The 25,028-nt window shown below is 47.9% G+C and overlaps 1 long non-coding RNA gene across 1 annotated transcript in view; it reads left to right on the top strand.

The window, feature by feature from the left end:
* LOC123650843 overlaps positions 1-20,366 on the top strand; it is a 43,161-nt gene extending 22,795 nt beyond the window's left edge. The window contains exons 2-3 of the long non-coding RNA XR_006739500.1: positions 16,350-16,448; positions 20,350-20,366. This is a non-coding gene — a long non-coding RNA (uncharacterized LOC123650843). The remainder of the gene's footprint in view (positions 1-16,349; positions 16,449-20,349) is intronic.
* Positions 20,367-25,028: the final 4,662 nt, after the last annotated feature.

Genomic DNA, 25,028 nt, shown 5'->3' with positions numbered 1-25,028 from the left:
CAAATTTTGATATATGTGTTTTCATTTTCATTCATTTCAAAATATTTTCTAATTTCCATTGTGATTTCTTCTTTACCCATGGGTTATTTAAAAGCCGATGAGAATTTCCCAGTCTTCTTTCCACTGTTGTTTTCCATTGCTGTTTAAAATTTCACTGTGGTTAAGAATGTACTTTTTATTATTTGAATCCTTTTAAATTAATTAGTCATTTTATGGCCTACTATATATATGATCTATCCTAGAGTATGTTCCTTTTGCACTTGAGAAGAATGCGTATTCTGCTATCATTTGTGGAATGTTCTATAGATGTCTTTTAGGTCAAAGCAGTTGATAGTATTGTTCAATTCTTTTATATCCTTGCTGATTTTCTAACTGTTCTATTAACTATTGAGATTGAGATATTAAAGTCTGTTATTGTTCAATTGTCTATCGCTCCTTTCAGTTCTGTCAATGTTTGCCTAATGTATTTTGGGGCTCTGTTTTAGTAGTGTATGCACTTACAATTGTTATATCTTTCTGACAAATTGACCCTTTATTCATGTGATATTGCCCTGGTGTCTCCAGTCCTATTTGTAGTTTTCAAGTCTATTTTGTCTGCTTTTAATATAACTATTTCCCATCTCTTACTGTTAATATTTGCTTTCAACTTCTTTAAATCTAAAGTGTGTCTCTTATAGAAAGCATATATTTGGATCTTGTTTAATTTTCTTTTAGTCAAGTCTGGCAATCTCTGCCTTTTGATTAGATTGTTTAGTTCTTTCACATTTTAATAGAATTATTGATGTAGGTAGATTGAAATCTGCCATATTGCTATTTTGTTTGCTGTATGTCTCTTATACTATTTTCCTTTTTCTCTTTTACTGCCTTCTTTTTGTTAAATAACTACTTCTAGTCTATCAATTTTATCTTTTTAACCTTACATATTTTAGTTATTCTTTAGTAATTCCTCTAGGAATTACAATTTACATCATAGTTTATCACAATCTACTTCAAGGTAATACCAATACCAATTTAATTCATATAAAATACAGAAACTTTGCCCTAATGTAGCTCCATTTCCTTCTCCTTTCATGCTATCCTTGTCATATATATCACATCTATATGTGTTATAAACTCAACAGTGCAATGTCATGATTATTGTTTTTTGCAATCTCACATAAATCTTTAAAGAAGAGAAGAAAAGAATAAAATGTCAACCTTTACAATCTTGTATGTTAATCTACTCCTTTATCATTCACAGTTCTCTTAATTTCTTTCTTTGTACTGATCTGAGTTACCATGTGGGCTTGTTTTCTTTTCAGCTGAAAAGACTTCCTTTAGTATTGCTTGTAAGGCACGTCAGCAAGCAAAAAATTCTTTCTGTTATTGTTCATTGAGGAAGAGGCTTTGCTTTGCTTCTTAAAATTTCATGGGATGAAAGAAAACTAATCTCCATAAAGGTCAGTTTTTAGTTAGGAAGGAAATTGACCTTATCTATGTATTAATTTCATTTCTGACTATTTATATTTATATATAATACTTTCAAGGCAGTGATTGGTGACAGAGGGTAAAGATACAAGATTAATTGTTTAAATAAATATTTTGAAATAGATGTTTTGTGTAAAAGTGTGGAGCTGATTTGGTTATTTGACCAAAGCATGTGATATTCAGGACCTTGGTAGGAGTAACAGTCTCACTGGGTGACAACTTGATCAAATTTTAGCCAAGTACATCAAAAGATATACTATAAATAATATAACAATGTAATTCCACACTTTGTTGTACAACCAGCAGGGCCAACTTTTAGCTCTGTTTGCTTTTCAGATCCTAAAGGCTAGAAAACCAAAAATAAAGGGGAGAGTGTTAACTCACATTAACCAATTGGAAAAATTAGAAAAGGTAGGAAAAATTTAGAAAGGACCATTAATAAAAATTAGAATATTAAACTGATGGTCTTGTTTATTTGAGGAGAAGTGTGTGTGTGGTGTAGGTTCAGGAATAATCATGTGAGCTACGCACTCCACTTTATGGGAATTACCCATATCACACATGCTGGATGGATGAATGGTTTATAAAAAAAAGTCTGTTATCTTTACTTCCTAAAGTTCATTTTTCCTTGTGCTGTCATAATAGTTCCTCTTCAGTAAGTATCTGTGCCTTGGGACAGGCCTCCAGGGGCTTGGCACATAACTCATAACAATAATGGAAATGACATGCTTAGTATTGATAGCCAGGGGACCCCGGCACATTTGGACAGAAGGAGAAGTTATATCACCCATGAAAAGGCTAATGAGATAGGCAGATTTTGGGGGAAAATGATCTTTTTGTGCTGCCCTTTGACCTTGTTCTACCAGTGGGACTCGTGTCTGAAGTGTACTGATTCCAGCATGCCCTTCCTGAGTGTGAGATTATAGGACATACGGGGTGAGTTACTCAGAAGTTAGAGCATTCCTCAATAAACACCAACTTAATTGGATGCCTTAAGTATGTCACCTTCACTCTCAGGACATGACCCCAGGGACAGTTTGAGGACAAGATTTCAGTTCAAAATCTGTCTACTCTCCAGCTTTCAATATGGTCTTTCAGACAGTTAGCCGTGGTCCTCTGCAACTTGGAGAATATTGTATATCTGGCAGTTGGAAATGCAGTTCTGGGTCTCAGGAGAGAATTCGGGGGAGGAGGAAGCGATGTGAGAGCTGGAATATGTCTAAACCAGGTTGGCCTGTTTTCCAAGGCAATTCTCTGGGAGACAGCCATCTTGAAGCAGGTGGCACTGCAAGGACGCTGCTGGCCCTCTGCTAGCAGGCCATTACTCCCTCGGGTCTCCAGACGTTGCATCAGCCCAGGACTGATTCAAAATGACCAGAGAATCTGTTACTGTTTCAAGGTTTCTGAAACCTTAGGATCTTAAACATGAAGCCATTCTCCAAGCTAGCAATGTGCTAGCTAGTAGAACACAGGAACTGATCGGAGAAAGGGGGCATTTGGAATACATTAGAAATTCAATATCAGCTTTGTAAAGTGTTTAATAATTAGCCACAGCTTTTGTCTCTATCCCTGCAGCAAGTGACATGAAGTGATTAGGTTTCCAAAAAGCAGTTTAAGCTTACGAAATGTATTAAGTAACAAGGTTTTTAATCAACAGTTCATTGATTCCAGCAGGACAGTTGTGAGAGCAAAAAGCTGCTAGAATAAATTTGTAGGCCAGTTCACTGCTACTTAAAAAATCAAAGGAATAGATGTTAGAGGAATTTAATCCCCTCCCCCAACCTTTAGTAGTAACTTTAAGACAAGGGGAAAATATACCATAATACTAAAAATATTATTCCGATATAAAACAAGGAGCTTTGTACTTTTCATTTATCCTCCTTTCCACATTTACATTTTAGATAAAAGCGGTTTGTAATGTGTCACTTTTATTGTCCGCACTCAACAAAAATTTCTTGGGATTGCCAATTTAAAATACCATGCCTAAGGCAGATCACTAACATAATTGAGACTTCAGAAATATAAAAATTTGTAACCATACTAAAAATGATAAACAATATAATGTCTGAAACTTGGAGGAGTCTCGCTAACTACGAGGCTGATAGAACTGGATTGAGAACCACATCTCTCTACTTTTTCATCTGAAACAGAAACCTCCTAGGAACAGACCAGAAGATTCTTCATTTCTAATTTTCTGCAAGCAACTCGGGAGTCCGGGGCTACACCAATCAGAAGACCAGGCGCCAACCCTCTCTCATGGGGCGGTGACTTTCTGAGGAAGCCGTGTCACTGATCGCCATCACGATGCCCATCGGGTCCCACCTCCTGCACCCGCTCCCGGATGGCAACTTGCAACAACTAGGTGGGAAACCGAGGAAAATGGTGCTGAACTGTGTTACCTGAGCTGCGTTGACCACTGAAGTCAAGTTGATCCTGCCACTGGCTATGGGGGTTCCTAAGAGAACAGAGAGGATGGTCACAAAATGATCAAAGTGGAATTTTCCAGGACCGAAGGGTTACAAGTCTAGAGAGACAGGAATTTTTACATTACAAAGGGCTGCAGATTGCCAAGTAGGCTGAAATCTTCTCAAATACCCTTGTATGCTTTTAAAGGAAAGGGAAACCAAAGAATTTTGTTTTTAATTGAGGTTCTTCCTGGGGGTGGGAGTGTGAAGATCTTTCATTTTCCATTGTCTGTATTTCTATATTATTTGGATTTTATTTTGACAATGACATTATAATCCCAAAATTAAAAATATTTCTATTTAAATATAACTAAAGGCCAGGCATGGTGGGTCACACCTCTAATCCCAGAATTTTGAAAAGTTGAGGTGGGAGAATTGCTTGAGGCCAGGAGTTCAAGACCAGCCTTGGCAACATAGCAAGACCCCATCTCTACAAAAAATTAGCCCAGCATGAAGGCACATGCCTGTGTTCCCAGGTAGCTACTCAGGAGGCTGAGGCAGGAGGACTGCTTGAGCCCAGGAGTTTGAGGCTGCAGTGAGCTATGATCTCTCCCACAACTGCACTCCAGCTTAGCCACAGAGCAAGACCCTATCTCTAATATATATGTGTGTGTGTGTGTGTGTGTGTGTGTGTGTGTGTGTGTATGTATATAGCCACATATATAACTAAAGATATGGTTTAATCAAAAAATGAAGGAGGCTGGGTGTGGTGGCTCATGCCTGTAATCCTAGCACTCTGAGAGGCCCAGGTGGGAGGACTGTTGAGCTCAGGAGTTCGAGAGCAGCCTGAGCAAGAGTGAGACCCCATTTCTGCTAAAAACAGAAAAAATTAACCTGGCGTGGTGGTGCACACCTGTAGTCCCAGCTACTTGGGAGGCTGAGGCAGAAGGATTGGTTGAGTCCAGGAGTTTGAGGTTGCGGTAGGCTAGGTTGATGCCACAGCACTCTACTGGGGTGACAGACTGAGACTCTGTCTCAAAAAAAAAAAAAAAATACAGAAGGCAATGTGTGGGCTAAGAATGAGGCAGCTAAGGTATAAAAGCTGTGCCAAAGGAGGGCTTATTTGTTGTAAATGTGCAAAAATCAGTGTAAATGTAAAAATTTATTCTTAAAACTAGAAGATGTGATACTAATAATCTCAGATGACATAAGCTTTTTTTAGCATAATAGATAGAGAAAGCAAGAAGAAACCATATAAATTGCTTAATTTTTCATCTTTTATAAAGGCACTTAAAAATATTTATCATTGAATAACTTTAACAGTTAGGAAAATATAAATTAAACATAGATTATTTTTAAATTTATACCATTACATACAATATATGTATTTCGAGAACACTCAGAAAGAAAGATCACAACAGAAAATCTGTATAGACAAACACATACCTCAAAAGAAAAAACAAGGATATAGCATAAAACAAGGTTGTAGAGGTGAGACAAACCTGTCTAATAATAATCAGTAAACTGTTTTAAAGTTAACACATTATTTTTTAGGCCTCATAGTTCTTGGCCTCTCAGAAATCGTGAGTGTTACTAACCACGCCCGTGTTAAGACGCCTTTCCCCCCGGACCTGCACAACACCACGTGCTCCCGACAGCTCTCCATCTACTTCTCCTTCTCCTGGTTGACTTAACCTTAAGTACACAGACATTTAATACTGACAGCCCCCCTGGTTTGGTTTGACACCTGCTATCAATTTGGTAAAGACAAAGGCATACGTACCCGCACCTTCAGCCCCCATCTGTATGAGAGCGACCCTCACATTCGTCATTCCAAAGCAGGCCTTTCTCCTGAGCTCCAGACCCACACAGACCTCTGCCCACTTGTCTTCCCTGAGAACGCCTCGAAGTCACCCCCACACAACGTGTCTGACACTGAACTGAACTCCCAAACCCGCTCTTCCCTGAAGAAGACAACCACGTCTTCCCGGTCTCCATGAAGGCCGTCGCCAGCACGCAGGTGCTCCAGATAGAAACCCACGTCATCTTGAATGCTCCCTGACATACTTAGTGAGCCTCCCCCGACACATGGCCCCTGCCGCCCCCTTAGCCATCACCTCCCACGGGGTGTCCTGCTCTAACCTGCTTTCAGGTCTTCTGACTTTCAGTCAGATACCACGCTCAGTGCTTCTCCATGCTGCAGCCAGAGCAATCTTTTGGCAACACAAATCAGATAAATGGCCACTTCAGGCTCTTTCGTGACTTTCCTAATTCTTTTGGGACAAAGCCAAAATAACTTAACATGTCCTACAAAGTCCTCATTGTCTGTCCCCTGTCTACCTTTCCTATCACCTTCCCTTTCACCTCCTACCCCCCACCCCGCCCCGCCCCGCTCCGCCCCGCCCTGTCTACACTAAAAGGATCCTGTTCCCTCCTGCCACTGGGCCTTTGCATATGCTGTTTCCGCTGTCTGGAACGCACGTCTTTCATCTCTGCATTCAGTTAATTACCATTTAGGTTTCAAATTAAGTGTCATTTCTCAGAGAAAACTTCTCTGACTCCCAGACTAGTGCAGGTCCCAGATATACACCCTCACATAGTACCTTGTACTTTCCCATGAAAACATTCATCTCCATTTTAATTATATATGCACTTGTATGTTGTTTGAATAATGTCCATCTTCTTCCTCTAGACTGCAAGCTACATGAGGCCAAGGATTATGTCTAGGAAAGTGCTAAACATACATTATAAATAAATTTTTGCTGAATGAATTTATTTATACATATCATACATTCCTATAACCATTCACTCATTTAGGAAGTGCTATTCTGTTCTTTTGGAGAGTAGAGAAGGACCTTGGACTCAATGCGTTTCCAAACAAATCATCATCAGATTATGTTTCTAAAAGGCAATGTCTTTTTCACTCACAACTGTGTTTCTGCAAAACAAAAGGGATTTTATTGTAAGAGATTCTCTTCTCTCTGAAATTAGAGCAAATCAACAGGTGGAGTATCTGCGGAGTCCTTCGGTCCGTCTCTCTAGGGCTAGTGAGCATCCGCCTTGTGCTGCTTATTTACACTCTACATTTGGGCCAGTGCCTGGATGCTTTGCTTTCCACACACACAGCACAAATCAACAGCTGTGGTTGTTCAGACGGATGCATTTTTCCATTTCTCTTGGAGACCAATGAAGAGTTCCCTATGGCCAGCTCTGAAACTTGATTTGCAAATGTGCCTTTGTGAAATGGGGGATACATCAGGAATTTGGTGCTGTCATCAGGTGCTTTAAATTCTGCATTTGGATATTGCTGTCATGAAAAATAAAGTTTGTACAACTGCCTATGAGGGCCACGTTAGAGGCTCTAGACCCTGTCTCAGAACAAAAGCAGGGGACAGCATAAAAAAGCATAGGAGAAACTGAAGGCCTGCCACATTGTGATGTTACACTAGCTTGCTTTCCAGCTCAAACAAAAAAATCCACGATTGTCATCAGGACCCATGGAGATAATGGGAATGACCTCTGTTCTGGGAGAACACAGTTTTATGGGATCCCTAAGGGAACTGAGGAATTTTTTGGTTAGAACGGAGGTGAACTCAGGCCAAGTGTCAACCTAGAAAATATGGTAAAATATTTAGCCACACTGAGATTGGAATAATCGAAACAAAAAACAGTTCTTTCAAAACAATGTATGTTTAAGTATATACATACAAGAGTTACACTGGAAACATATTAGAATGGCTGAAATTAAAAAGGCCGACCACACCAAACGTTGGTAAGGATGGGGGTAGACTGGAGTTCTCAGCACTGCTGGGAATGTAAAGTGCTGCAGCCACTTTGGAACAGCCAGTTGGCAGCTTCTTAAAAGTTAAGTAGACGTTTATCATCCCACACTAGTCACTGATCCAAGAGAAATAAAAGCATTTGTTCATACTAACACTTGAACACTAATGTTCACAGCAGTTTCATTTGTGCTGGTCAAAAACTGGAACCAGCCCAAGTGTCCATCAGAAAGTGAATGAATAAACCGACTGTGGTATACCTGTACGATGGAATACTACTCAGCAATAACAATGAGTGAATAAAAACCAAAACTGGATGAATCTCAAAATAATTATGTTGAGTAAAATAAGCTAGAACAAAGAGAGAGAGAGAGGGAGGAAACAGACTATATGACTTAATTTGATACAAAGTTCCAGAAAATGCAAACCAATTTATAGTGACAGAGAGTGGATGAGCGGTTGCCTGGTGACAGTGTGGGTGGGTGGACAGGCAGAGGTGGGAAGAAGGATTACCAAGGGGCATGAAGAAACTTCAAGAGGTGATGGATGTGTTAATTTTCTTGATGTTTATGGCTCCGTAGGTGTATACACTCACCAAAATGTATCAGATTTTTCACTTTAAATATAAGCAATTTGTTGTATGTCAATTGTACCTCAATAAACCTACTTTTAAAATGTGTGAGCACAGAAAAAGAAAAAAAGAGAGAAAATATCAACAGTCAATTCTCATGAGAAGGGATATAATCTTGGGAAAAAAATTTTTAAAACTCAAATATTTTTTAACTAGCAAAATAAAAGATGCAAACTAAAACAATCATATATAATTTTCTTTCTGTCATACTGGGGAACTGGGGGATGGTTTTCAAGTGGTAATTTGAGTGCCAGGGACTGGGAGGTGTGTGTGTAAATGGTGCAACTTTTTTCTAGGGGACACCTTTAGTGACATCAAGTACATATCAAACCCCTTAAAATGGTTTATCCATTGATCCAGTAACTCTATTGCTCCATTTCTAAGAATGCATCCTAAGGAAATAATCAAAGATGTGCACAAACACTTGCATGCAAGGATGATGTGCTTTTCAATGTCTGGCCTGTTTGCTGTCAGATTCATGCCCACCTTTATTGTCCTGTTTCAAATTTAAAAAAAAAAAAAAGAGAACACACATTTCCCAGGCTCTATTGTCCTTAGGTTTCTGGATAGTTTTCACCAGGGGAGGCACTGGCAGAAAATCAGGAGATTGGAGGCTGGGAGAACTGAAGGTGCATCTCAACTCTCTCTCTGCTTTTTGTGGCCTCACCAGAAGCAGCTCTGTCTTTTCCGTGTCTCAGCTAGCAGCAGACAGGAAGCTCTTCCTTGTGTTTCCAGCACTTTCCAAGCAGTGCCTGCCAGAGTCCTCATTCCTACTAGATAGTTCTATCTCACAGCTCCTCACATCGTCACTTCACCTCTAAGGCTTTCCTGCTCTCCTTAGGTACTGAGTTGCTCACTGACTTTGGCTTCTCAGTGCTTCCAGCAACTGAATAGCAAACTCCCTGTATTAAAGTCCCTCTGAAATCCCTGGAGCAGTGTCTCATTTCCTGGCCAGTCTCTGACTAATACAGGTGTTGATCATAATGAGAATTTTCCTACCACAAATTGAAAATTAGATATCTAGTAATAAGTCATTTGATAAAATGTATTATGGTACATCCAGATGATAGAATAGTTTGCAGACACTAAAAGCATGTTTTCAAAACACATTTAAGGAATTTTTAAACTGTGATATAAAACTGTATGACAAGCACAATTGTATGATAAGATTTTTAAAAACTGAATTATTGCTGGTGAGAATGTGAAATGATACAGCCACTCTGGAAAAGAGTATGGGTAGGTTTTTAATATATATATATAAAGTTAAATATATGCCTGCCATATAATCTGGCAATCCCACTACTGGGTATTTGTACTAGAAAAATGAGAATGTATGCTCTTACTAAAACCTGTACATAGATGTTCGTAAAAGCTTTATCCCTAATAGCCCGAAACTGGAAACAACCCAGATGACCTTCTATGGATGAGTGGCCAGACTGTGGTACAACCACACCGTGGGGTACTACTTAGCAATTAAAGGGTCCACGTCACTGACATACACAGCAACTTGAATGGATCTCAAGGGCATTACACTGAGCAAAAAAGCCGCACTCTCAAAAGGCTACACTTCATCCAATTCCATTTAATATCCTCAAAGTGACACAACTGTAGTGACGGATAACAGATCAGTGCATGCTGGGGCTGCGGTTAAGGGGAGGGGTGAGATGAAGGAGTTTCTTTGTGTTTCATATCCTGGTTGCAGTGATAATAATAACACAAATCTACACAGAGAATAAAATTTCAGTGAAATACACACCAAGAAAAGGTGCATGTTCCAACCCATGGAGGAGCAGGCAAAAATAGCAAAAAGGAAAAGAAAAGAAAACAAAGAAAAGGTGCATGTAAAAAGCGGTGAAAATCAAGTGTGGTCTGTGGTTTAACAGTTAATAGCATTGTACCAATGGCGCTGCCTGACTTTGACAATGTACTATGGTTGTATAAAGTTGAGTAAAGGCTTCACAGGAACTATCTGTGCTATTTTATAACTGCTGTGGCTTTTAAACTGTTTCAATATAAAATAATTATAATAAAAAGATGTGTGGACCTTGTGCCCTCTGGCCTCAAGCGGATTGCTGGAGACACAGCGGGGAGGTCTGTGAATTTGATCTGGGTGGTGAGGAGGCCAGCGTGGACGGATGTCACAGCAGAATGCTGTGGGCTTCTGAGATGCCCTGCGCTGGGAGAGTGCCCACGCTCCCGCCCCCCACAGGAAAACCTCCCTGTTTGCCTAGGGCAGATTCTATGGTGAGGGAGAGTGCAGCCCCGGGTGCCATAGCAACCAGGTGCAGGTCATTCAGGTGCTGGGGCTGAGCAGGAGTGGCAGCCCCTCCCCCACTGTGCCAGGTCCCACCAGGGCTCTGAGACAGGCAAGACGGAAGCCAGTCCCTGGGGCAGCCCGTGGAGAAGCTGGAGCGCTTGCGTTCTCGCTGAGCTGAGGGGAAGGCCCACGGCAAGTCCTTTCTCACCAGTCCAAACTGCTGTCTGTGCTCCCAGGGCTCCTGGGTGTCTGTAGTATGGTGGCTCCCATGTGTGCTTCAAGACAGGCGTGGCAGAGGCCAGACCCTCATGTAGCCTGGGGGAAAGGTGGAGTGTTGGACACATGGTCCATCTCTTTCCCACCCCAGGAGGAAGCTCGGATTTAGGGTTCTTCACCCACCCACTCTGCGCTGAGCCAGGGACGGGGCTGTAGGGAGTGCTTGTGGGCTGGTCCAAACTGCCATCTTTGTTTTCAGTGGCTCCAACACTGGGGTCCTCTCCTGTCAGTGCTCAGATCCAGGCAAGACATAAACCAGTCCCCTGGGCAGCTCTCAGAAAAGTCAGAACCTTGGACGTGCGGTTCAGTCCTTGCCTTCCCTTCCCAGGGAGGAGCTGGGAGCTGGGGGTTTCCTGCCGATCACGGGGCACGTGCGGAGGGGAGGGACTGTGCTTAGAGGGCTTCTTGGCCTTTCCTGTGGGCTTCAGTGCGGCTGGTTTCATGCTGGCCTGTGTGTAGGAGCCTACACTGGTTCCAGACTTCTCCCTAGGGAACTGCTGTGTGTGTCATTGCTGGGTCTGAGTGCCTGCTCGAGGGAGAGGCCAGGACTTCCTATGCTGCCATTTTTCTGCTGTCACCTACAAGCGTTTTCTTTTTGATTGGTTTTCTTTCTTTCTTTCTCCTTGTCCCTGCATCACTGAATTCCCTCCCACCAAGTCACCAGGTTACTAAGCAAACACGGCCCTTTCTTTCTTGGGTCCATTGTAATCCAGTCCTGTGTAGACCTGTAGAGTTACGTTCACATACACATTTATCTGTCCAAATTTGGCACTGTTTACAAAAATGGGTGTGTATATATGAGCTTTCTGCATCTTGATTTTGACTCAGCAATACCTTGTATAAATTCTTTTGAGTTACCAGGTATAGTTCTCTTTTATAACAGTCATTATGAAATGTCAGTAACTGTGTAGCACTCACTATGAAAGGGTACTATTATTTATTTAGTCATTTTCCTGCTGAGGGCATTCGCTTTATATCTACTTTTTTACCGCTAGGAACAACAATAGCACGTGTGTTTTCGGGTACACTGGGGCTTTTATTTTAGGAGGATAAAGTTCCAGGAGCGGCGTCTCTTGGCCAGGCGGTCTACAGCCCGCCACTCGGCAGGGCTGCGGCCGGTCAGAGGGGGAAGGCAGCAGGCTGCCCGGGCGGCCGGGCTGGAGGACGGGCCGGGCCTACGGCTTCCTCTGGAGCTCCTCATGTCCCCCGGGCAGCAGTACAGTCACTGTCCACGAGGGAGCCAAGATATGGGTTTAGGGGCGGCTCCTGGCTGTGGTTTGGGTCCCGTGAAGGACCGTCCAGGCCTGCCCATGCCACTGGTGACCTGCGCTGACACACTGCTGCCACTCGCTGCTCTGCCCCCAGCATGCCCCTTCTGGAAACTGATGGAATTCTTCCAGGAGGCAGGAGGAGACCGAGGCCAGAAGATGACAGCCTAGGAAGGAGGGGTGGTGTCCATGGCATCGGGGTCAAAGGCCGGCGAGGACGATGGTATAGCAGAGGCCCTGCCCGCTGGAATGGGGGCGACTGGAGGAGCCGTGGTGGGGAGGCTCGTGACGACAGGGGCCCTGGGAAGAGAGGCTCTCTGCTGCTGCCCGGCAGGGCTCCCGAGTGTGGGCTGGCGGGTGGGGCCGCGGCCCCTAGGTGGAGGGGGGTGGATGGGGACTCTGTTCTTTGCAGGGACGTGGGGATAGACCACAGTAGGGGTTGCGGGAGAGGTGAAAACATGGGCGGCAGAAGGGGGAGTGGTGTCCATATCTGTGACCTCAGCGTCTAAATGAGGTCGCTGGGTCACACGGGCAGATGGGCTGCCTTGGACGGTGGACTTGGCTGCTGGGGAAGAGATGAATGTGCCCTTGGGCAAAGGAGGGTTCCTGGGGGAAGGGACTAGAGGACCAGTGGGGAAGGAAAGAGTAGAATGGGTACGGGATGAGGGAGAAGAGATGGGGAGGGAAGTGGGAGGAGCAGAAGGTAAGGAAAGGGAAGAAGGGGCGTGGAAGGAAGGAGGAGGCTGGGAGTGGATGTAAATGGGAGGACGAAAGGTGAAGGAAGGAGGAGGGGAAGGGATGGAAAAAGGAGGAGGGATAGAGAAGGAAGAAGGAGGGGAGGAGATGAAAATGGGAGGACGGAAAGTGAAGGAAGGAGGAGGGGAGGGGACAGGAGGAGGAGGAGGGTTGGGGAGGGAAGGAGGGGGAGGGTTGGGGAGGGGAGGAGGAGGGTTGGGCAGGGAAGGGGGAGGAGGGTTGGGGAGGGGAGGAGGAGGAGGAGGGTTGGGCAGGGAAGGGGGAGGAGGGTTGGGCAGGGGAGGGGGAGGAGGGTTGGGGACGGTAGGAGGAGGAGGGTTGGGGAGGGGAGGAGGGGGAGGGTTGGGTAGGGGAGGGGGAGGAGGGGAATCCACAATCATGGGAGTGGGGGACTCGGTTCTGCAGTGGGGCAGCACCAAGGAGGGCAGGTGGGGAGGAAGGTTGGAGAAGGAGGGGGAAGGAAGGGAGAGGAGGAAGGGAGGAGGAGGGTTCTGGACGGAAGGGGGAGGAGGGGAATCCACAGTCATGGGAGTGGGGGACTCGGTTCTGCAGGGGGGCAGCATCAAGGAGAAGGGTAGGGGGCCAGGAGGTGCGGGCAGGTGCGAGGCGGGAGGCGCTGCGGGGAGGCCTGAGAGGGCAGGGCTTCCGTCCCGCTCAGGTGGGGTCCCCGCAGCAGCGCTGGCCCCACGGGGAGGAGGAAGGGCAGCGGGAACAGGCGCAGGGCAGCTAGGGGTTGTGAGGCTTGCGGAGGAAGGTGGAGGGACAGGAAGGACCACAGGGGCAGCAGCCAAGTGAGGGGTGGGAGGACCTGGGTCGGGGTCAGGAGAGGCCCGGGGCTGGGAGGGGGCCATCCGAGCAGCAGGGGAGAGAGCGGGGGCAGGCTGGGTGGCCCCGCAGCTTCCCAGGGCCTGTGTCTTATCCTCCAAGGCCTCTGCTTTGTCCCGCACGACCTTGGTGTTTCTTTGATCCCCGATGCTCTCCCCCAAGGCGCCTCGGTCTTCCTCCGCGGCGATGGCAGGCAGCTTCGCAGGTGGGGGCAGCTCACCTCTGTCCCATGACAGTGGCCCCAGCACAGGTGGTGGCAGTGGCAGCAGCGGTGGCATGGGCATTGCCCTCTTGAAGGGCCTTTGCCTGGTGGCCGAAGAGCCCCCACTCTGTTCGGCCTGTGACCCAGACACGGGCGCCTGGAGCGAGGCTGCAGAGCGGGGCCTTGGTGGCGCTGGTGGTTGGCCGCCGCCGGGAGGGCCCGTCTCCCCGTGCAGCCCGGGGGTCTCCGCGACATCCTCCTCCGCCGCCCGAGCCGGCTCCTGCTCTGGCTCCTGCTCTTCCTCGGGCTCTTCCTCCTGCTCCTCCTGCTGCTCTGCTGTCACCTGGGCCCTCTCCTGCTTCTGCTCCTGGCAAGACATGGGGAGGTGGCTGGAGGTTAGAGGCCTGGTAGCCCTGACCTCCGGCCCCCGTGGTGAAGGCAGGAGGGTCACCTGGCGTCGCTGGAGAGGCGGGATCCTGACGGCTCTGTGCCGTCGGATGGTGGCCCTGATGGAGGAGGCAGGAGACAGCGCAGGCTTCTTTGGGGCCTCCCGCCAAGGTGTGCTGGGGAGGGTCCCCAGGGGGTAGCGCGCCCTCGGGAGAGGAGCATCCCTCCTGGGGGCTATGAAGAAGCCCCCGGACAGAGGCCGGCGGCCCCCACTGGGGACGGGTGGCCTGCGGACGGGCCGCGAGGCGGGCGCAGGGGCCGCGGGGTGGGCGCGGACTGGCGCGGGGACATCGCGGGCGACAGGGAAGGGGGGATGGCGGCCCGGAGGGGGCCGGCGGAGGGTGGGGAGATTCAGCTTCCTCAGCCAGTTGCCCATTAGGGCAAATTGTGCAGTATGTGTCTCTGGAGAGCAGAAGAACTGGAGAGACCTCTCCGAGCACCCAGCTCTCCCGGAGACCGAGCAAGCACTGGTCAGCGGGGCGCTTGTGACGTCCCAATGGAACTGGTGACAGAGAGAGGCCACGCCGCGGCCAACGCGGGGGCGAGCGCGGGGCCCAGCCCAGGGCGCAGAGAAAAGGCGCCAAAGGGCAAAGGGCAGCTCCTGCTGCTGGCGGCAGGTGTGTGGCACGAGATGGGCCACCGCGTGCGACTGTGGGGAACTGCAGGGCTCCCCGGGCCAGAGCCCTTCCCGCCTGGGCGCCGGCGCTGCGGGCTCCAGGGCGCCCGGGCCAGGGCCCCGCGCGGGCTGCCTGTGGCCGTGTGGCCGCCCTGTCCCCCGTCACAGGCGGTGGCAGGGCCTGCTGGAGGCCGAGCCCGGGGACAGCCCCGATCCTGCCAGGCTCCTCCCTGGACCTCTCCCCTGCCTCTGCGCTGCCACAGGGATCGCCAGCCCAGCTGCGAGGGTTTCTGAGAAGGGAGCACGGGGCCCAGACCAGGTTGGATGCTGCCCCCTATGACATCCCTTCCTGGCGGGCGGGTTCTGCTCACTTCTTTTCACAAGTTGGGTAAAAGGACAGTTAAGCCCTAGAGCATTCCTGAGGTCACACAGGTGGGAGTGGCCCAGCCAGGCTTTGAACCCAGCCTGTGTGGTTCTAGAGCGGTGCCTCCTGGGCACGTACACTTCATGTATTACCTTTTTTTTTTCCTGTAGTTTTTAGGGTACTTATGAGCATGGCATAGCTGTACCAAGCACATGCACACGCAGGAGGAGGTCTTTACTTCAGCTCGAGTTGACCATGGCCCACACTGGGCTCCAGTCTCCCCAGAAGATATAGAGCAGGTCCACCAACTGCCAGCATGGCCTCAGCCCACATTTCTCTTCTGTTGGAGCCTTGCATCCCAGATTTTCTTTTTGGTCTGGCTTGAAGGATCACAATACGTCAGGATTATTGTCTACATCAGTGTTGGTCTATCCTGAAAGAAATTCACCTATGGATTATTCCATATGGCTAAGAAGCCAGTTTCTGTGGCCTCTTAGAATTTGTCTAGAAAGCAAATATATCTATTTACAGGTTAACAGTGGAGCACTGTATTGGATGCAAACAGGGTCATTGTGATCGTGCCAGCAGGGTCCACTCTTCGCCACACATTATGGTCACCTAAATGTAACTCTAGATATTCTTAGGCCCAACAGAGGAGACATAATTTTGGGTGTCAGGATAAAGGAAACCTGAATCATTGTCCTAGAAGCTGGAAGCTTCAGGATGACAAGAAACATTAGAAAATCCTGCAGGTGACTTTGTCTAGTTTTTATCTTGTTTCTTTGGCTTATTTCATTGGAATATATTTCTCATTCATGGGGCTGATGATTTGTTGTAGACTTACAACATGTAGAAGTTTCAGAATCAGGAATCAGAGATCAGTAAAAATGTTTTTGTACACTTTTTAATTTTAAAAAGGTCTGTTTAAACAACATTGGGCATAATTAAAATACTACAAAACTGGTTTTAGCCCTTTGCTCATAAGATTCCTTTCACAGTGTGTCTCCTTGCCTATGCTCTGACACCATTTGATTTTTCCTTCTCACTTACTCACAGGAATGATTCTAAAATCTACATATGATCTTGTCACCTTTTTGCTTATGATGTCACACTTCCAGGAAAATGGACCGATGCCCCAATGCCCCGTGAAGGCAGGTAAGTTTGTCCCCATTCAGCCCTCCCTTGTCATACGGTTCAGGTGCAGCTCCCAGTTTTGGTTTCACTCTTCATCCACATCAGGCCACCTTTCTGGCATCCCACTGGCTGGTCTCCCTTCCCTAACCTTTTGAAAGCTACTGATTTGACCAGGAAGGAAACAGTCCTTCTCCGCTTGTGACTGTCCCCTTCTCCTCCTTGAAGGTGCAGTTCATGTTTCATTCCCCCAGAACTAATGTTCTTCTTACCTGCCCCTATATCTCAGTGCTTACCCAACCTTTTGAATTTTTGGTCCAGCCATCTGTCTTCCCCACTGCATTGTAAATTGGTCTGGGACAAAAGATGTCTTTCAGTTCTATTTCTCTACAGCCTACCACAGAGTTTACTGTAGAGTTATCGTTGAACAAATGTTTCATGAAATTACTTAGAAGCTGAGGGAAATGTTTATATTTTTCCCTTTTTCCCATCTTCAGATATTAGTAGTTTCCCTGGGTTGTAAAATGCCTTAGAGAATATTGTATTTTCAGCAATTAAGTCTAGCAAAGACCCAATAGAACTGTAGGTCGGCCCAACATGGGTATATTTAGAACTTTTGTGATGTGATTTCTTATTGGTTTAGACTAGAGCTAGCCTAGTTATTAAAGAGAATCATTTTTGAGCAGCATGATAAATTCTAAGTATACTTCAATTTTCAGTAATGGCAGAACAGACAAGAGTTCTTCCTTTTCTTTGCTCTTCTAGATGCAAGAGGCTGGATGCCAATCCTAGCCTCCCTGAGTGACTTGGGAATGTGCGAGGATGACTGGCCTAAGCTTAAGTTATAGAAAAAGACACACAACAAAGAGACATTTAAACATTTTTAAATATTAATACTAAAATCAGAAAGTGTGTCTCCTGGGAGGAGGGGCCCAGGTGGAGGGCCAGAAGCAGACTGCACACGCTGCTTTCACAGAGAAGATAGAAAGTGCTCAGTGGATATTCACTTTCAGATCGATAATCTAAAAGAGAACACTGGGAATCAATATGAAGGTGACAGGAGGCTCCCAAAGTGAGGGGGAGGGAAGAGATGCAACCCACTCTGTGGGATCAGAGGCACCTAGGGAAGGTATCTGCGTGTGGAGAAGGGACAGAGGAGATGACCCTAGGCTTAACCCTTCTCCCGTGCACTCAGCAGTCTGAGCTGTGTAAGGGACCCTCCACTGTAGCAGGCTGCTGGACTGACAGAGAGAGTTGACTGGAGACTGTGCTGTGGTGCAGTTTTGGTGAGAAGTCTTGGCAGGGCCCCACTAGCGGGAACCCTGGGTGGCATGGCTGGTAGCATTTTGAGATCACAGCCCCAGAGCACTGTGTCTATTAGGGGTCAGATCAACCATTGCTACTGCCTCCCCAGTTCCCTTGCCAGGCCAGGGAGGAAGCAGAGGGGCTGGGGGCTCTTGCATGTCCCACGGGCAGGTGCCTTGTGCCCCCACCACTGGTGGGGGACTTGGGTAGTGTGAAAGATGGGGCTGCCATGTGCTGGTCCCTGCTGCCACTGATCATCTTGGGTTGGGCAGTGCTTAAGCCACCGTAGGCCAGGGAACACTGCTGCCCACAGACATGAGTGGGGCAGCACTAAAGTAGACACGAGCAGACAATTGCCACTACCACCCACCATCTTGGGCAGGGCAGCACTCAAACTGCCCCAGGCCAACAAACGCTGCTGCCCATGGACCTGGGCAGGGGAGCACTCAAGCCACTGCGGGCAACAGTTGTCACTGCTGATGGAAGGAACTAGCCAGAGTGATCACTCACTCTAGAGCATGTCAACTGCCTGTGACAACCACAGAGCAATGGTGACACGTGAGCTATACAGCAGCAGTGCTAACGGCTCACAGTGCACCCACCCCACTCCTGCCTGGTCAGTCATCCAGAGCAGGACTCAAGTGCACCATCCGGGGGCCTCTCTATCTCCTGACCGAGTAAGAGCGTTTCCAGCAGAGGAGAACAGGTGCACCACAAACCCATCCGTCTTGAGCTGAGTCGGGTTTCAGATGAGAAGGAACCAGCATAAGAAACCTGGCAACAGGAAAAAAACAAGCTTTCCCAGCCCCAAAGTATCACAGTAGTTCTCCAGCAATAGACTCAAACCAAAATACAATTGCCATAATGTCAGATGTGGAATTCAGGATATGGATGGTAAGTAAGATCAACCGGATTCATGAGAAAGTTGAAAACCAACACAAAGAAACCAAAAAAAAAAAAAAAGAAATGCAGGCCATAAATGAAAAGTTCACTGAAGAGATAGATAATATAAGAAAAGATACAACAGAACTTAATGAAATGAAAGAGTAATTTATGGAATTCAAAATACAGTAGAAAGTATTAACAACAGACTAGACCAAGCAGAAGAAATAATTTCTAGGATTTGAAGACAAGGCTTTCAAATTAACCCAGTCGTTCAAACATTTAGAAAAAAGAATAAAGAAGAATGAGCTTGGCTCCAGCCAACTGTTGCCGCGGGAAGGCAGGCCCTGTGGTTGCTCAGGAGGAGCTGGAAGTCCTGATTTTCATTGAAATATCCCAATATTTAAATAATTAAATATTAAATTATGAATTAAAAATACATTGCCATCATGCTGGCCACACCAAACGCAGCTGGGCACCTGCTTCAGCCTGTGCCCCCAGGCGGCCCCTGCTTGGTTTGTGCAGTGAGTTTCCATACATCATCTCGTTGCAGCCTCTCTGCACCTGTGTGACACTCGGCTGTCTCGGTAATACGCTGAATGAAGACACAGAGGAGCTATTCTGCCCACTTTATGAATAGCGAAGCATGAGAAACACAGAGAGGTTATGTGAAGGGCACCAGGTTGCACAGCCAAAGATGGCAGAATCTTGGCTAGAACCCAGGCCTCCTGCCTTCTTTGCCCCGTTAGGACTCCCCTCGTGGTTCACGGTGAACCCAGTTCTGCCGACATAAAGCAGATTGTTATAGCCAACAGGCAAATACACATGAAAACCACAGTGAGCGGTTGCCATTCCACACCACTAAGACGGCTAGAATCGTAACGATGGACAATAATTGTCAGCAAGGAGTGGAGAAAATAGAACACTTGTGCTTTGCTAGTGGGGACATAAAATGTACAGCCACTTTAGAAAACAGCCTGGCTGGCCCTCACCTGTTAAACATAGCTATCACGTGACCCAGCAGTTCCTCTCGTAGGGGGACCCAAGAGCAGTGAACATGTACATCCGCACAGAACCCTGTGCGTGAGCATTCAGAGCAGCGTTATTCACAGGGGCCAAAAAGCAGAAGCAACTCAGGCGTCCATCAGCTGACGAATGGATAAATGCAATGCGGTGTATCCCCGCAGTGGAATGTCACTGAGCCATGGAAGGGACGCAGCACTGACCCATGCTGCAGCCTGGGTCAACCTTGAAAACATTCTGAGTGAAAAGGCCAGTCACCAAAGACTGCGTGTCGTGTGATTCCATTTACATGGAAAGTCCAGAGTAGGCAAATGTAGAGCGACAGAAAGTAGATCAGGGGTTGCCTAGGGCTGGGGGGATGGGGCACTGGAGGGTGATAGCTCAGGGGTGGGGGGCTTCCTTTTTGGGGTAGTGAAAATGTTCTCAAATGGTGGTGATGGATGCACAACTGTCAGTGTACTAAAAACCATTGAACTGTACACTTTATTTATTTATTTATTTATTTATTTATTTATTTGGAGACAGAGTCTCACTCTGTCTAGAGTGAGTGCCGTGGCATCATCCTAGCTCACAGCAACCTCAAACTCCCGGGCTCAAGCAATCCTTCTGCCTCAGCCTCCTGAGTAGCTGGGACTACAGGCATGCGCCACCATGCCTGGCTAATTTTTTTTCTACATATTTTTAGTTGTCCAGATAATTTCTTTCTATTTTTTAGTAGAGATGGGGTCTCACTCTTGCTCAGGCTGGTCTGGAACTCCTGACCTCAAGCGATCCTCCCACCTCGGCCTCCCAGAGTGCTAGGATTACAGGCGTGAGCCATCGCACCCGGCCTGAACTGTACAGTGTAAATGGACGAATTGTATGGCATGTTTATTATATCTCAATACAAGTGTTATCAAGAAAAAGGCTATCGGCTCAGCTTGTTCATTTATCCACCAACTCCCAGATTCCTTCAGTCATTCAACAGTGAAGCCCCTGCTCTGGGTGGGGTCTTGGATGAGGAGCTGGGGCCCTGGAGGTGGGACAGAGGCAGCACACCCATAGCCTGGCAGCAGGGCAGGCACACGGGCAGTGGTTTCCATGTGGTGTGGCTAGTGCAGGAGAGGGGCGCGCGCCTGCAACAGGAAGGACACATGGTGTGATGCCGGTGTCTGGTTCTGAGCCTCAGAGCCCCCAGTGCCCCCACCTGGGTGGATGCTAATGAAATGGTGGCACCCAGGGATGTTGCATTTCTTTTGCGTGGTCAAAAGAGACCCGCTCCTGCAGTCAGCAGACCTCTGGGCACTCCGATGTCAACCCCCCCTCCCCGCTGCTGTGTCCTTCCAAAGCCAGACCAGGAGGAAGAAGAGAGCTTGGGGCTGGTCCAGGGTGGCATCTCTTTATTCAGACATTTGCGTGGGAAACTCTGCACCCCTTCCTTCCTCAGCTGCGGAGAAGCCAGATTATGGCTGGAGGGGTGGAGATGGCCTCGTGGGAATTCTTAGCCCTCAATGCTGTGTTTGGGAATTGCTCCAGGGAAACCAGTGAGTTTGTCCTATATGGGTCGGTGGCCAAAGCGCCCATTGCAGTGCCCATACCTCACTGTTCATCATGTCACCTTTGTCTGTGTCCCCAGCACCTGGCTTTAGGCATTGAGACACTGTTTGTTGAATGAATGAAGGTGTGGGGTAAGGAAAGTGAAGAGTTGTCAGGTCCTGAAAGGAACATGTATGGAAAGTTGAAAACTACAAGGAACCATGGGGAGATTTATGAGCGGGCTGGGGAAGGGAGGAAAAAGGATGCGGCAAAAACTGCTGTGCGTGGGCCAAGCGCCATCCTTCCTTTCCTCCTGGGCCCCAGGTGGACTGGGCTCCCCAGTGTCCCTTGCACTTAGGTGTGACCGGGTTCTCCCATAGGGTGTGAGCAGAGGTCGTGGGTGCTACCTCCCGGCCTGGGGCTTTAGATGCTGGGCACGACTTCCCCTACTCTCTGCTCTTCTGGCCAGCCAGAACCCAAAAGGGGCAGGGACCCAGCTGTGACCACTGGTATCAGTGCCATGACTTGGCAAGACCCTGGGTCCCTCGACAACGCTGGGGCACCGTGGTGCCTGGTGACCTGAGCCCTTCCCAGCGAGACTGCCACGTGGAGGACAAATAAACTTCATTCTTATGTGACAGTCTTACAGCACCGTGGGCTTAAACTACCTAACCCCACAAGTGGAAAAAGGGAGGTAAAACACTACTGGTGGATATTACGGGCTGAATCGTGTCCTCCCTCCTGAAATGCATATGCTGAAATCCCAACCCCCAGTACCTCAGAATGGGTATTTAGAGACAGGTCTTTAAAGAGGTGATTAATTTAAAACTAGGCCATTAGGCTCGGCCTACTCCAACCTGACCGATGTCCTTATAAGAAGAGGAAATTTGGACACACAGAGACGTCGGACGTGAGGAAAGACCACGTGAGGACACAGCTTGAAGCTGGACACACGCAAGCCAAGGAGAGAGGCCTCAGCAGAAGCCAGCCCTGCCCACACCTTGATCTTGGACTTCCAGCCTCCAGAACTGTGAGAAAAATAAATTTCTCTTGTATGAGCTGCCAGCCTGCGGTATTTTGTTTTGAAATCCTGAGCAAACTCCTACAGGGACTTACCCATTTTTTCCCCTCCCTCCTTCCACCCTACTACCTCTCGAACGTTTTCTGAGCTTCTGCTTTGCACATGGAACTGTGGGCCATGAAGCATGTTCCCCATCCTCCCAAAACCTACCTGATGGGAGGTGGGAACATCTCCAGAATTTTTCCGACTAGATCCCATGAACATGCACCCAGAAGCCCTTCTCCCCCTTGAACTTTTTAAAGGATCCATCTTTGGAGCTGCCCCTGCCCTGAAATCCTGACCCTTTCTCCTTCTGTCTTCCTCAGAACGTCTCTGTCCCTGTCCCATTCTGTGATGTGCACCCGTCCTTCTCCTTCCCAACTGCAATCTTCCCTGCGCTTCAAGCGCACCTTTATGGAGGAAGGGCCATTTGAGCTGGGGCTGTGTGTCCATGTCAGGAGTGTGACCTTCATCTGGCGTTGTCATGTTCTGCCAGCACGTGTCCTGCCCACCTGTGAGACCGTGAACTTTGTGGGGAGACAGACCTTACGTTTTCTGTGTCAGCATCTCCCAGGGTGACCTGCCAGCTGCAGGTGGTCGAAAAAATAGGAAGTGCAGGGGTGGAAGACAATTCAGCGGATGGACGGTCTCATCCCGGGCCCCTCCCCCGTAACCACACGCCGTGTCGTGGACACAGCAGCTCGTGTCTTAGCATGAGACGTGCAACAGAAGACAACGTTTTCGTCTTAGCAACTCACAATCCATGTGGAACGGGATTTCATACTTCCCTTGGCTGTTATTCACTAGCACGATTTGGCCTGTTCCCCTGGAGATCCTGTTGGGGAGCAGGGCTGGAAGACAGGGAGGATGAGTCACGGTTCGCAATCCCGGCCCGACCCAGGCGGTGCAGACCCTCGCCACACCCCCATCATCACACATGGCTCTGCTGCCTCCACGGTGATTAGAGTGTGGCAGGGCAGAGATGGCATGGCCATGGCAATCTTTTATCCAGTGTGTCCAAAGAGTGGGTTTGACTCAGCTGGTGAATTACTGGGTGATTTTAAATGACCCCCCCAATGTGCATTAAGTGACATGGATTTCAACGGTAAGACAGGTACTGTCTCTTCAGTTCTCCCATTGCCTCCAGAAGGAAGTCTCCTGCTGGTTCTAACGTGTCTTTGCTGCCTCTCCTGCAGGTGCCAACCTTTTAACAAAGAGATGGGAGACTCTGGAGATCTCAGCCTGCCTTGGGAGAATTTTTTTTGTTTAGTGTTCAGGTTGCCTTCTATTTATTGAAAGTGAAAGGGATTTTAACATTTTGTTGGCATTATAAGGCCTTCCTCCTGAAGTGAATTTAATTTAAAAGTGAGGACATTTGGAGAAAGATATTAAGTAAATAATAGTCCCGATGCAGCGGGGACGTGGCAGAAATGAGAAGACAGTGTTCAAAGACTCCGCTGTCTGAATGGTGGGCTAGGCCCAGCCCCTTCGTGTCAAATATGGGCGACCTGAGGCCCGGGGCTCACGACTAGACTCGGGCCCTCAGCGGGTTAGAGGTGCAGCCAGAAGGGGAAACCAGTCCTGCCCTTTTCCATTCCACTTCCGTTCCTCACTTTGATGCCAGTGGACAGTCCTTGTCAAGCTTTGCTAGGATGACACACCTTTGCTGACTGCACGGTGTGTCCACAGGGACCGGACTGGAAGAAACTGCTATCTCTGGGGCACCATTCTAGACACGCTGGGCGGCATCTTTCTGCCCCAATTGCTTCTTCCCTTTATCTCACTCCTCAGAATCCCACCCTAGAGGCTCCTGGCATGGGAGCTGGCTGCAGAGAAGGCGGCTCTAAACCTGTGCCTCCTCAGGGCACCCCACTCCCCAAATGGAGGGGTTCTCCATGCTTACATTCTCCATGAGCTTCTGCTCTGATAAACGTGGGGAGGAGCTTCAACTGTGGTTCTACCCCAGGGGCTTCTCCAGCCCCACCCTCCCAGGCTGCAGCCCTGCGTTTCAACTTGGTGGTGAAAACTCTCCACCTGGGTGGCTCCTGGCCCCTCAAACAGGTCCACATGGGAACCACAACTTGACCTTTTAAAGGGAGACACCCTCCTGCCTTCCCTGTTTCTGTGAAGGGGTTGAAAGAATACCTGGTCTCTTGTAGTGTGGGGATAAACCCTTCTTCTTCATTTCTGAGGACAGAATCTCTTTTGACCGACTGTCATGGTTAGCAGCAGATCAACTGCAAGGTTGATAGAACAAAATGTATGCAAAGGATGAAGACAATGGGCCAGAGATGTTGCATTGGAGGGAAGCGATGGATTCTGAGTAGGCAGAGAGTGGTAAAGGGCAGGGCTTGGGTGGGAAGAGGGGGTTTCACAGAGAGGGAAGTTGAAATATACCAGTAATATATTTCCTAAATCCCCTTTCTTTCATCAACACTTACAGTGAGAATGCTAAAAGCCCTCACCAAAGAAGTAGGGTTTTTTTCTGAGGGGGTTGGGGGGTTCCATCCAGAGTTTGAAGACTGTCCCAGCTACGTAAGAGAGCCCCCGCTAGCATCAACTGTCCCAGATACCCGTGGGAAAGTCAAACTCGTGAGACCTTTGGTCAGTGTGATGGGTCCAAAGTAGTTGGCATCCATGATCTTTCTGTCTAGCTCCAGAGAAATCTTATGGGCAGGGCCCTTCACCTTCATGTTGGCATTGTTGACGAGGATGTCCACGCAGCCGTAGCAATCCAGGACTTCTTTTGCCACTTCCAGGACACAGCTGATATCCGAGAAATTCAATGGGACCAGCTTTGGGGTGAATGTCAGTTGAAC

This window comes from Lemur catta, chromosome 15 (genome assembly GCF_020740605.2).
Source record: "Lemur catta isolate mLemCat1 chromosome 15, mLemCat1.pri, whole genome shotgun sequence".
NCBI classification, from domain to species: domain Eukaryota; kingdom Metazoa; phylum Chordata; class Mammalia; order Primates; family Lemuridae; genus Lemur; species Lemur catta.
The sequence above is the reverse complement of the archived record's forward strand: the minus strand, read 5'-3'. Positions and strand labels throughout refer to the sequence as shown.